The 12,500-nt window shown below is 40.8% G+C and overlaps 1 non-coding gene across 1 annotated transcript; it reads right to left on the bottom strand.

The window, feature by feature from the left end:
- Nucleotides 1-11,112: 11,112 nt before the first annotated feature.
- Nucleotides 11,113-11,244, bottom strand: LOC129676237 (small nucleolar RNA SNORA17). The gene has a single exon (XR_008720055.1). It is a non-coding gene; the product is annotated as a small nucleolar RNA SNORA17 (small nucleolar RNA).
- Between the last annotated feature and the right edge of the window lie 1,256 nt (nucleotides 11,245-12,500).

Below are 12,500 nucleotides of genomic sequence, written 5' to 3'. Positions count from 1 at the left end.
GAACAGGGCTTCGCCTTTCTGAGGACTAGGGGAAGAAGATCGAGGGGAATAGGAAGAAAGGGTGGGACTGGAATGAGATGAGGGAGGGGGTTACGGTAGGGACGTAAAAATGTATAAATTTAAAAAATAACTAAACAAATAAAAGACTGCTGCTCTGAAGATTTTTGCATGCGTTTTCGAGCAAATAAAATTTTGAGTATCTTTGGTAATAGCTTTTAGCATAGGATTGTTCAATCACAAGTTTTGCATGCATCCAGAGTTGATGAATCTGTGTAAACTAGTGTATCCTCCATTGCATGTCAAATTGGCACTCTGCAGGCACATGCCCAGCATCTGGGTTACACTTAGTACTCTCTGTCCCTTTAATTCCAGCCATTTTGACAGTATGCAAAGGGAATCATGCTATAATCTTCATTTGCACTCCCCTGATAACTAAGGTAGTTGACTAGCTTCTTTTTCAACAGGTCATGAAGAGAGTTTAGTACCTATTCAAGTCTCTAGACTTTTCCTAAATTTATTACCTTTTTCAGGAAACTAAGTTTTAGGCTTGAAAAAATAGAAAGAAAGTATAAAAGAATGATAAAGCTGTTTTTGATAGATTTTTCAGTAATAGAGACTTGCAGATGTTCCTTAATGTGATACAGGATAAAGTGCAATCTGTTGATATACAAACTAATACAGTAGGATGAAGTCAGACAAGTTAAATAAATTAATATGCCTTGTGTTTTTTCTTTCAAACATATTTGTGATGGTTATTGTGGTTGAAAATTAATATGTAAGTAAGGGAAACTAATTGAAAGACAAATATTAAAGAGTGTTCTCCAATATGTAGTTCAGAGTTGCACTGCTGAATATTTTAGAATAATAGCTGATTTTCAGATATTCAGATCTTAGGGTCAGAAAAATGAAATCTTAGGCTTACACTGATTTCATCCAACACTGATAGTTTATTTCTAGTTTAAATGAAAACATTTTGTCAGTATTTTCCCATATAAATTTGTGAAATTTACTGATATTAGGTTATAAATGACATAGAAGAATTCTTAGAATAATGTATCACTCTTTTTAAATCAATGATTTAATTATTGTTCTTGGTTCAAAAGAAAGGTCATTATGCTCAATTTTGGGCATTTCTCAAGTAATATTTCAAAGAAAAGAAGGAAAAATGATTAATTCAGTACCCAAAGTTATTTTCATGTTATTTAAATTCAACTTACAAATTTTGTTAATTTTGCATTAGGCGTTGGTTTTGTGGATATTTATAAAAGTGTGTAACAAACAATCAGATATACTGTTCCTTCCAGAGACTGTCAAACAAAAAAATCTAGTCCTAGGTGTGGAGTATGCCCCACCTTTGAATTGTTAATAGGCTCCCCCAAACAATACATGTTGAAATTTCACTTAGTTAACTAACAGAGCTTGAAGGTAAAACCCCATTGCTGAAGATACCACAGACTTTGGTCATCGGACTTGCAGAAATCTAGTTAGTAAACAGAAAATTCCTCCCTGATGGTCAGATTTCATAATTTCGAAAGGTGCTAGGCAGGTTGGTGGGAGAGAAAAGATGCCACCAGTCTTCGTAACCAGTGAACTCTGTGAGCTACAATGATGATGGGCCTGGAAAGGTTAGGCCTGTTGGTGCAGCAGTGGCACACATGTCTTGGGGAAAACTCTGTCTGACTGCATTTAAGACTTATTCAACAGGCACATAGCACATTGTCAATCTAGCACTGCCCATAACTGGGGAGGTCATATCCCAGGGGAGAATGTACTATCATCATTTTGATAAATTGATATAGTATCCAACTTTCTCTAAATGCACATCTTTATACACATAGACTAGTCCACCTCTCTGCCTCAGAGGACCTTAGTTTTGCAGTAGACTGAAGTTATCACAAAGAAACACTGTGGTTACAATGCAAAGATTGACTGTAGAGTACTCATCTTTAAGTGGTGCTTCTACATCATCCTTTTTATCCTCACTAAGGCTCAGGGAATGCCATCGAAGTGGAAGCTGAAAGACTGTAAGAGACAGAGGTAGGGTAGAACTGCTGTGAAAGTCTCTTCTGTACATGACAGGCAGTTGTACTCATGGAATCTCAATAACTGTGGATGCTACACAAAATCTGCACAGGCTCAATATAGTTAATATTTCTGCATGGATGACCAGGGAGACCGCACAAGACCCAGCTCCTGCTTAAGAAGCCACGGGAAGTACATTGCTATGCAGGAAAAGTCATTTTTCTCAGGTATGGGGTCCCTTGCAGGTTCCCAGGTTGTAGTCAAGAACTACTACATGTCCAAATGTATGTATGCAGGCAACACTCACTGGACTTTGTTATATGTAATTTTTAAAGAGGGATGGAAAATGGCTCAGTGGTTAAGGGTACTTGTTGCTCTTGCAGAAGACCTAGATTCAATCCCCAGAACCCACATAGTGGCTCATGACTATAACTACACCTATAGGGAATCTGACACTATCTTCTGACCTCTGTGAGCATCAGACATACATATGACTTACATACATAAACCCAAGAGAACCACTCATATGTAAGCATAAGGTTATTGTGTAATTAAAATGCTGATTTCTGTACCCCACATATCTGGTTGCAATCATAGTTGTGATAATCTCCTGTCTCAATGTCCCCTGACATGCCAGTGAAGCAGCTTACAACCAATCACTGAGCAGGGAAAAGAATAGAGCTGGACTTCCCATAACCCAACGGAGGAGGAGTTACGAGAGGAAGGAGGAGATTCAGCTGCAGGAGAGGTTCAAGTAACATCAGGAGAGAGGAGGAAGAGAAGCACAACTATTTCTGAGATGTATGCTGGAGAAAACCAGATTAATTTTTTTTTAATTTTTTATTAATTACACTTTATTCATTTTGTATCCCCCCATAAGCCCCTCCCTCCTCCCCTCCCCTTTCTGCATGCATGCCACTCCCCAAGTCCACTGATAGGGGAGGTTCTCCTCTCCTTTCTGATCTTAGTCTATCAGTTCTCATCAAAAGTGGCTGCATTGTCCTCTACTGTGGCCTGGTAAGGCTGCTCCCCCCTCAGGGGGAGGTGATCAACAAGCAGGCCAATCAGATTATGTCAGAGGCAGTCCCTCTTCCCATTACTATGTAACCCACTATGAACTGCCATGGGCTACACCTGTGCAGGGGTTCCAGGTCATCTCCACAAATAGTCCTTGGTTGGAGTACGAGTCTCTGGGAAGTTCCCTGTGTTCAAATTATCTTGTTCTGTTGCTCTCCTTGAGGAGTTCCCGTCCCCTCCAGCTCTTACTATTTCCCACTTCTTACATAAAATTCCATTCACTCTGCCCATCAGTTGGCCATCAGGCTCAGCATCTGCTTTGACAGTCTATACTGCAGAAGCTTTCAGAGGCCCTCTGTGGCAGGTTTCAAGGTTGTTTCCTGTTTTCTTCTGGCTTTCAGAGGCCCTCTGTAGCAGGTTCCGAGGTTGTTTCCTATTTTCTTTTTCTTCTGATGTCCATCCTCTTTGCCTTTCAGGATGGGGATTGAACATTTTAGTTAGGGTCCTCTCTTTTGCTTAGTTTGTTTAGATGTACAGATTTTAGTGGGTTTATTCTATGTTGTATGTTTATATGAGTGACTATATACCATGCGTGTCTTTTCGCTTCTGGGACAACTCACTCAGGATGATCCTTTCCAGTTCCCACCATTTACCTGCAAATTTCATGATTTCCTTATTTTTCATTGCTGAGTAATACTCCATTGTATAGATGTACCACAGTTTCTGCATCCATTCTTCAGTTGAGGGGCATCTGGGCTATTTCCAGCTTCTGGCCATTACAAATAAAGCTGCTACAAACATGGTTGAGCAAATGTCCTTTTTGTGTACTTGCGCCTCTTTTGGGTATATGCCTAGGAGTGGTATGACTGGATCTTGAGGAAGCGCTATTCCTAGTTGTCTGAGAAAGCGCCAGATTGATTTCCAGAGTGGTTGTACCAGTTTACATTCCCACCAGCAGTGAAGGAGGGTTCCCCTTTCTCCACAACCTCTCCAGCATGTGTTGTCCCTTGAGTTTTTCATCTTGGCCATTCTGATGGGTGTAAGGTGAAATCTCAGGGTTGTTTTGATTTGCATTTCCCTAATGGCTAATGAGGTTAAGCATTTCTTTAAGTGCTTCTCTGCCATTCTGTATTCCTCTGCAGAGAATTCTCTCTTTAGCTCTGTTCCCCATTTTTTAAGTGGAATACTTGGTTTGTTGCTTTTCAGCTTGTTTAGTTCTTTATATATATTGGATATGAGTCCTCTGTCAGATAAAGGGTTGGTGATGATTCTTTCCCAATCTGTAGGCAGTCGCTTTGTTTTGATGACGGTGTCCTTTGCTTTACAGAAGCTTTTCAATTTCATGAGGTCCCATTTATTGATTGTTGCTCTTAGAGCCTGTGCTGTTGGTGTTCTGTTCAGGAAGTTTTCTCCTGTACCAATGAGTTCTAGGGTATTCCCCACTTTTTTTTCTAGCCGATTTAATGTGTCTGGTTTTATGTTGAGGTCTTTGATCCACTTGGACTTCAGTTTTGTGCAGGATGATAAGTATGGATCTATTTTCATTTTTCTACATGTAGACATCCAGTTGGACCAGCACCATTTGTTGAAGATGCTATCTTTTTTCCATTGTATGGTTTTGGCATCTTTGTCAAAAATCAGGTGTCTGTAAGTGTGTGGGTTTATTTCTGGGTCTTCTGTTCGATTCCATTGATCCACCATTCTGTTTCTATGCCAGTACCATGCAGTTTTTATAACTGTTGCTCTATAGTACAGCTTGAGATCAGGGATGGAGACACCTCCAAAAGATATTTTATTGTAGAGGATTGTTTTAGCAATTCTCGGTTTCTTATTATTCCATACGAAGTTGAGAATTTTTCTTTCCAGGTCTGTAAAGAATTGTGTTGGCAATTTGATGGGAATTGCATTAAATCTGTAGATTGCTTTTGGTAAGATGGCCATTTTTACTATGTTAATCCTGCCAAGCCATGAGCATGGGAGATCTTTCCATCTTCTCATATCTTCCTCTAATTCTTTCTTCAGAGACTTGAAATTTTTTTCATACAAGTCTTTGACTTCCTTGGTTAGGGTTACACCAAGGTACTTTATGTCATTTGTGGCTATTGTGAATGGTGTTTCTTTCTCAGCCCTTTTGTCTTTTGTATACAGGAGGGCTACTGATTTTTTTGAGTTAATTTTGTATCCAGCCACTTTGCTGAAGGTGTTTATCAGCTGTAGGAGTTCCCTGGTAGAGTTTTTGGGGTCACTCATGTATACTATCATATCATCTGCAAATAGTGATAATTTGACTTCTTCCTTTCCCATCTGTATCCCCTTGATCTCCTTCAACTGTCTTATTGCTCTAGCAAGGACTTCCAGCACTATGCTGAAGAGATATGGAGACAGTGGCCAGCCTTGTCTTGTCCCTGATTTCAGTGGGATTGCTTTAAGTTTCTCTCCGTTCACTTTGATGTTGGCTATAGGCTTGCTGTATATCGCCTTTACTATGTTTAGATATGTGCCTTGTATCCCTGATCTCTCCAGTACTTTAAACATGAATGGATGTTGGATTTTGTCAAATGCTTTTTCAGCATCTAGGGAGATTATCATTAATTTAAGGGTTAAGAATAAGATAAGGAAATCATGAAATTTGCAGGTAAATGGTGGGACCTGGAAAGAATCATCCTGAGTGAGCTGTCCCAGACACACATGGTATATATTCACTCATATAGACATATAACATAAGATAAACCTACTAAAACCTGTACATCTAAAGAAACTAATGAAGAGAGAGGATCCTGACTAAAACGCTCAATCCCCATCCCGAAAGGCAAAGAGGATAGACATCAGAAGAAGAAGAAAACAGGAAACAACCTAGGAACCTACCACAGAGGGCCTCTGAAAGGCTCTGCCCTGCAGACTATCAAAGCAGACACTGAGACTTATGGCCAACTGTTGGGCAGAGTGCATGGAATCTTATGTAAAAAGTGGGAAATAGTAAGATCTGGAGAGGACAGGAACCCCACAAGGAGAGCAACAGAACCAGAAAATTTGAACACAGGGGTCTTCCCAGAGACTCATACTCCAACCAAGTACCAGGCATGGAGATAACCTAGAATCCCTGCACAGATGTAGCCCATGGCAGCTTAGTGTCCAAGTGGGTTACATAGTAATGGGAAGAGGGACTGCCTCTGACATAATCTGATTGGTCTGCTCTTTGATCACCTCCCCCTGAGGGGAGAGCAGCCTTACCAGGCCACAGAAGATGACAATGAAGCCACTCCTGATGAGATCTGATAGACTAAGATCAGAAGGAAGGAGAGGAGGACCTTCCCTATCAGTGGACTTGGGAAGGGGCACGTGTGAAGAAGGGGGAGGGAGGATGGGACTGGGAGGGGAAGAGGGGGGGTTATGGGGGGATACAAAGTGAATAAACTGTAATTAATTTAAAAAAAGAATAGGATGGGGGAGGGGGCTATAGCTGGGATACAAAATAAAATAATTGTAATAAATAAATGAATAAAAAGGAATAAATAATAAAAAATAAAGCAGGTTTCCAGTCCCCCCAAAAGAATACAGTTGGGGTACAGAGTTAAACAGAGAATTCTCTGTAGAAGAATATAGAATGGCAGAGAAACACTTAAAGAAATGCTCAACATCCTTAGTCATCAGGGAAATGCAAATCAAAACGACCCTGAGATTTCACCCCACACCCATCAGAATAGCTAAGATAAAAAATTCAAGTGACAATGCATGCTGGAGAGGATGTGGAGAAAGGGGAACCCTCCTCCACTGCTGGTGGGAATGTAAACTCTGGAAATCAATCTGGCACTTTCTTGGACAATTAGGAATAGTGCTTCCTCAAGACTCAGCTATATCACTCTTAGACATATATACAAAATATGCTCGAGTACACAACAAGGACTTTTTTTTAATACAAACTTATTTCTTTTATTTCCTGTTTATAATATAATTACATTTTTTTTCCCTTCCCCCTTTTCCCTTCAAAGCACAACAAGGACTTTTGCTTAACCATGTTCGTAGCAGCTTTATTCGTAATAGTCAGAATCTGGAAACAACCTAGATGTCTCTCAACTGAGGAATGGATACAGAAATTGTGGTACTTTTACACAATGGAATACTACTCAACAATTAAAAACAAGGAAATCATGAAATTTGCAGGCAAATGGTGGGATCTAGAAAAGATCATCCTGAGTGAGGTATCCTAGAAGCAGAAAGACACACACAATATATACTCACTTATAACTGGATTCTAGACAAATAGCATAGGATAATCATACTAAAATCTGTACAACTAAAGAAGCTAAGTAAGAAGGAGGACCCTGGGTAAGATGATCAGTCTTAGAAAGGCAAATGGGATGGACATTGGAAGAGTGAGAAAAAAGAGAACAGAACAGGAGCCTACCACAGAGGGCCTCTGAAAGACTCTACCCAGCAGGGTATCAAAGCAGATGCTGAGACTCTTAGCCAAACTTTGGGCAGAGTGCAGGGAATCTTAGGTAAGAAGGGGGAAATAGTAAGGTCTGGAGTGGACAGGAGCTCCACAGAAGAGCAACAGAACCAAAATATCTGGGCACAGGGATCTTTTCTGAGACAGATACTCCAACCAAGGACCATGCAGGGAGATAACCTAGAACCCCTGCTCAGATGTAGCACATGGTAGCTCAGTCTCCAAGTGGGGACCTTAGTAAGGGGAACAGGGACTGTCTCTGAAATGAACTCAGTGGCTAGCTCTTTGACCATCCTCCCTCTGAGAGAACAGCAGCCTTGCCAGGCCACAGAGGAGGACAATGCAGCCACTCCTGATGAGACCTGATAAGCTAGGGTCAGATGGAAGGGGAGGAGGACCTCCCCTATCAATGGACTTGGAGAGGGGCATGGGAGGATATGAGGGAGGGAGGGTGGGATTGGGAGGGTATTTTGGAAGGGGCTACAAAGTGAGTAAACTGTAATTAATATAAAAATTAAAATTAAAAAAGAATACAGTTAATACTGCTCAAGATTGTGCTGTGAGGCTTGTTAAAATAATATCAAAGGTTTTCAGTTATTTGTGTAGTAGCTGAATTAAGAGAGAAACTAAGAGAAACAAACAGTTTTATAAAAATAATTATGACACTCATATACTCAAAATTAGAAAAAAAAATTAAAAAGAGGATATAGTCTTTGTTGTATATCTAAATGTTTCTAAGTTTGCTTACTAGAGATACTTTCATATTCACCCACATTGCTGTAGTTTTCACCATAGGCAAGATGTAACCAGTATAGAAATCCACCAACAAATAGACAATAAAATGTGGCATATATAAAAAATGAAATTATTAAGTTTGCAGGAAAATGGATGGAATTTAAGCTCATGATGGTAACCTCAACTTAAGGAAAATAACGTTATATCTCATGTAACACATACATACATACATATGGCATGACAGCAGAATGAGGATTACAAGTTTCAAGAAAGAGATTTAAAGGGAGAAGAAATGAGAAGATGGAAAGAGGAAAAATATAAAACAGTATATTTGTGTAATACGAGGGCTCTTAATTTAATTAAAAATACACGCATGCATCTACATTATTGTATGGTTTATTTGCAGTACAAAAGGGTCAGAGAGAGTTCGGAGGACACATGGGGAAGTAGTGAATCTGAACAAACACAATGGCATACATGTGTGTATTATTTTATAAGCTAATGCTTTAAATAAAAGCAAGAGAAAATGTTTCTACGACAAATATATTTTGAAATTATTTACACATATTATACACAAGTACATGTAGTCTGTAAAATGTCAGATGCACTTAAGTGAATGACATCACACAAAAAAGATGTGGGTGTCATATAATCGAGAGAAACCTACGAAAGAACATTGCCATTAAGAACAATGTTATTAACAGAACCAAAAAACCTGAGCACAGGGGTCTTTTCTGAGACTGATACTCCAACCAAGGACCATGCAGGGAGATAACCTAGAATCCCTGCACAGATATAGCCTATGGCAGTTCAGTGTCCAAGTGGGTTCCATATTAATGGGAACAGGGACTGTCTCTGACATGAACTCATTGGCCTGCTCTCTGATCACCTCCCCCTGAGGGGGGAGCAGCCTTACCAGGCCACAGAGGAAGACAATGCAGCCACTCCTAATGAGACCTGATAGATTAGGATCAGAAGGAAGGAGAGGAAGACCTCCCCTATCAGTGGACTTGGGGAGGGGCATGCATGGAGAAGGGACTGGGAGGGGAAGAAGGAGGGGTTTATGGGGGGGGGATACAAAGTGAATAAGGAGTAATTAATAAAAATTTAAGAAAATAAAAAATATTCAAAAAGAACAATACTATTAATAGAAAGCATACAAGCATAGTCATTGTATAACAGAGCACAATTTTTTCTGACATAGTCTATTTTTAAATAGTTAAAAACTTTGCAGTTATCTTTCATGTTGGATATAGAGCCTATTTCTTTGTCATTCCCTCTTTCTTAGTATTCAGTAAGTCAGCTGTTTGATTAATACCATCTTTTAACATTCTTTTTTAAAAACTTTATTTGGGTCTTTGTGAATTTCACATCATATACTTTAGTTTCACTCAGCTCTCTCTTTCCCCTCATAACTGCCCTCTACCCTTGCAACCTTCTCCCCCTATAGAGGAAACAAACTCATTGTGGAAACTCTAGGGTGTCACAGTGTGTCCCACAGTATACCCCTTTGTCCACACTTCTTTCAGTGTTCATTGCAATAACTCATTGATCTGGTAATGAGGCCTCTGGCTTCTGCTACTCTATCAGAACTAGAACCTCAGAGACTCCTCTTGGATATCCTGTTGTTGCCATGTGTCATGGAGATCCTGATGATTTGTGTCTATAGGACTGGTCCTTTTGTGCAATTCAGCAGTTCATCAATGGGGTAGATGTTGGAGTGAGCCAGTTCAAAGCCCTGGGTGAGAGGTATCCGAGCTGATCAGCCGACTGGCTATCTCTCTCTCATGCCTTCAGAGCCAGCTCAGCAGCAAGCCCCACAGCTAGGACCAGCTCTTCCCTGCTTCCCAGGCAAGGTGCAGGGCCTGCTCTCCTGAGTGTTGCAGCCAGTGAGGAACATGGCCAGTTCTCTAGATCTCATGACCCTGGGGCCAGATCCCCCACCTGCCATAGATGTTGAGGGACAAGGGAAAGGAAAAGGGCATCTCTCTCTCATCCACACCAACCCCTAGCAGACAACAGGAAGAGCTGACTCACTCCCAACCCCCACACCCAGAGCCAGCTCTACTGTGATGCAGCAGGTGAGAGATAGGGCCAGCTCTCCTGCCTGTCATAAGTGGCAAAGGATGATAGGAAAAACATCTCTCCCTTGCCCATGCCATTGCATGATAGACAAGTTTCAAGTCCAACTCTCCCATGCTCACACCCTCAGGATCATCTCACCCATGCCCCCATCACCAGGGTCAGCTCTACTGTGCTACATGGGGAAGATACAGGACCTGCTCTTCCAAGTGCTGCAGCAGGTGAGGGGCAGAGACAGTGCTTTCATGCTGCCAAGGTTAGCTCTCTCACAATATCCAGGTGAGGGGTGGGGCCAGTTCTCCACAGCCCACAGACATCATGGTCTGGGACAGCAGCCCAGACCAGGGACATCGACCTGGCCTTTGGTGGTAAGAGATCCCTGCTGCTGTACAGCCATGGACCCAGATGTGGCCACTGGCAGCAGCACAGGCCAGGACCCTACTACGGTCCCAGGTGGCATCACTGGCTACTCACATCAGGCTATTCCTCACTACCCCCAAGTCTCCAGTCTTCCTCTCTTCACTGTGCACACATCCTTCTGTTTCTCTTTCTCTTTCATTTCTCCAACACTTACTTGCTCCTCTTAGTGGTGCCTGAGGTCTCTGAGTGTCTGGGGTCATCTCAGGAGTGTTCTCAGAAGTGCTGTGTCCTGCTCGTGCATTATGGCACCTGGCGAAGGTCATCTTGGGCATGGTCTGCCCCCTCCAAGGCCTTCCAGGTGCCAGATTTGTGGTCTTCTCAGGCCAGCTCTCTGTCAGTGCCCCACGGCACCAGTCTGGTGGTTATAACAGGCTCTTTTTGGGGGGAGTGTTAGGCTACTAATCATTCAGATGTTCATAGGTCAGACCACTGAGTGTGGACATGGCCTCTCTCCTCTCTACCACCTTCTGATGCACATTTAACACAGTAGCCATGCCTCCAACACTTCTAGGAGCAAGTCTTTAGCTTTTGTATGTGTATTTATAGATACATGTAAATCTATAAACATGTATACAAAGTTCAGTCTTAGTAATAAGTACAACTTAAAAGAAATTTTAAGAAATTATGAAAATAGTTTTGATACTTTTAATACCACATTTGGTAGGAATATAAAAATCCCTCCTTGAGATCTCACCTGGGGGGGGGGGGGGGGGTGTTGAGATAGTCCTATACAAGCTTAACCACCCTCCCACAGACTGACTGGATTGCCTTTCTTTTGGAAGGTTGATAATTCTTTCTCATTTCCTAAGAAGAGAGGAAGTTTGTTTAAAAGCTGAGAAAATTCAAAGCTGGTTTCTTTTTATAATGAATAGAATAACAGAGTGCTTTGTTGTTAGTCATTTAAAATTGATTACTTTTTTGTTTAGCAGGCAAATCATTTCAACTTGATTAAAACAGATGTGAATGATGAGAAAGACGTTTCAGCATGAAGTGTCTCTGGAAAACGTGAGTGATTCATGGTTACATACGTGGACAAGGAAAGCAGATGTGAGTAGATGGAGCAAAATAAGTGAACACATGTGTTTCTCTTCCAGTAATTTCTTTATCTTCCTACTGCACGATTTTTTACACAACAGGAATGTGCTTAGATATCTAAGGCCGCTGTCAATACTGGGGGTAGAGTGCTGGGGTGAACAGTCTTTACCACCTCTCCAGCTACGTGATCACTGAGCAAGGTGACTGCCTGGGTCCGTACCATCTTCTCATACAATTCTAAAAGGGAGACCATTATCTAGATCTATTTCTTCCTGGAGTATTTTCATGGGTGCCAATGAAAATAAGGTATATCTGCTTGTCAGACCATTTCATAACTGAGTCCAGATAGAATGGACTAAGTCTTGGGAAAGGTGTTTGCATTCTGACTAGGATATTTAAAGGAAAATTACACAATTTCCTTGGAAAGATTTCTTTGGGACAGGGGATGATTATTTGCACAGATAATCAACCAGCTACAGCCAATGAGGCATCCTAAAGTTAAAAATTTTTAAAAAAAAATTTATAATTAGTTTCTTAATCTTTGTTAATTAGTAGTTTAAGCTACATTTACTCAATCTATATGGTTTGAAAATATCATTGGTTTGTGTAAGTGGTTAAATTAATGTATTTATGTAATAAAACATGTTAAAAATCTTTAGAATTTAAAACTTTTTCCAGGCCTCAAAATCTTCTGTATTCTGTATATATTCTGGTGTATGTGTATATCTTCTGTATCCTG

Source organism: Psammomys obesus, unplaced genomic scaffold, assembly GCF_907164565.1.
Source record: "Psammomys obesus unplaced genomic scaffold, mPsaObe1.curated_primary_1811, whole genome shotgun sequence".
Taxonomy (NCBI): domain Eukaryota; kingdom Metazoa; phylum Chordata; class Mammalia; order Rodentia; family Muridae; genus Psammomys; species Psammomys obesus.
Note: the sequence above shows the minus strand (reverse complement) of the source record. Positions and strands in the feature narration are given on the sequence as shown.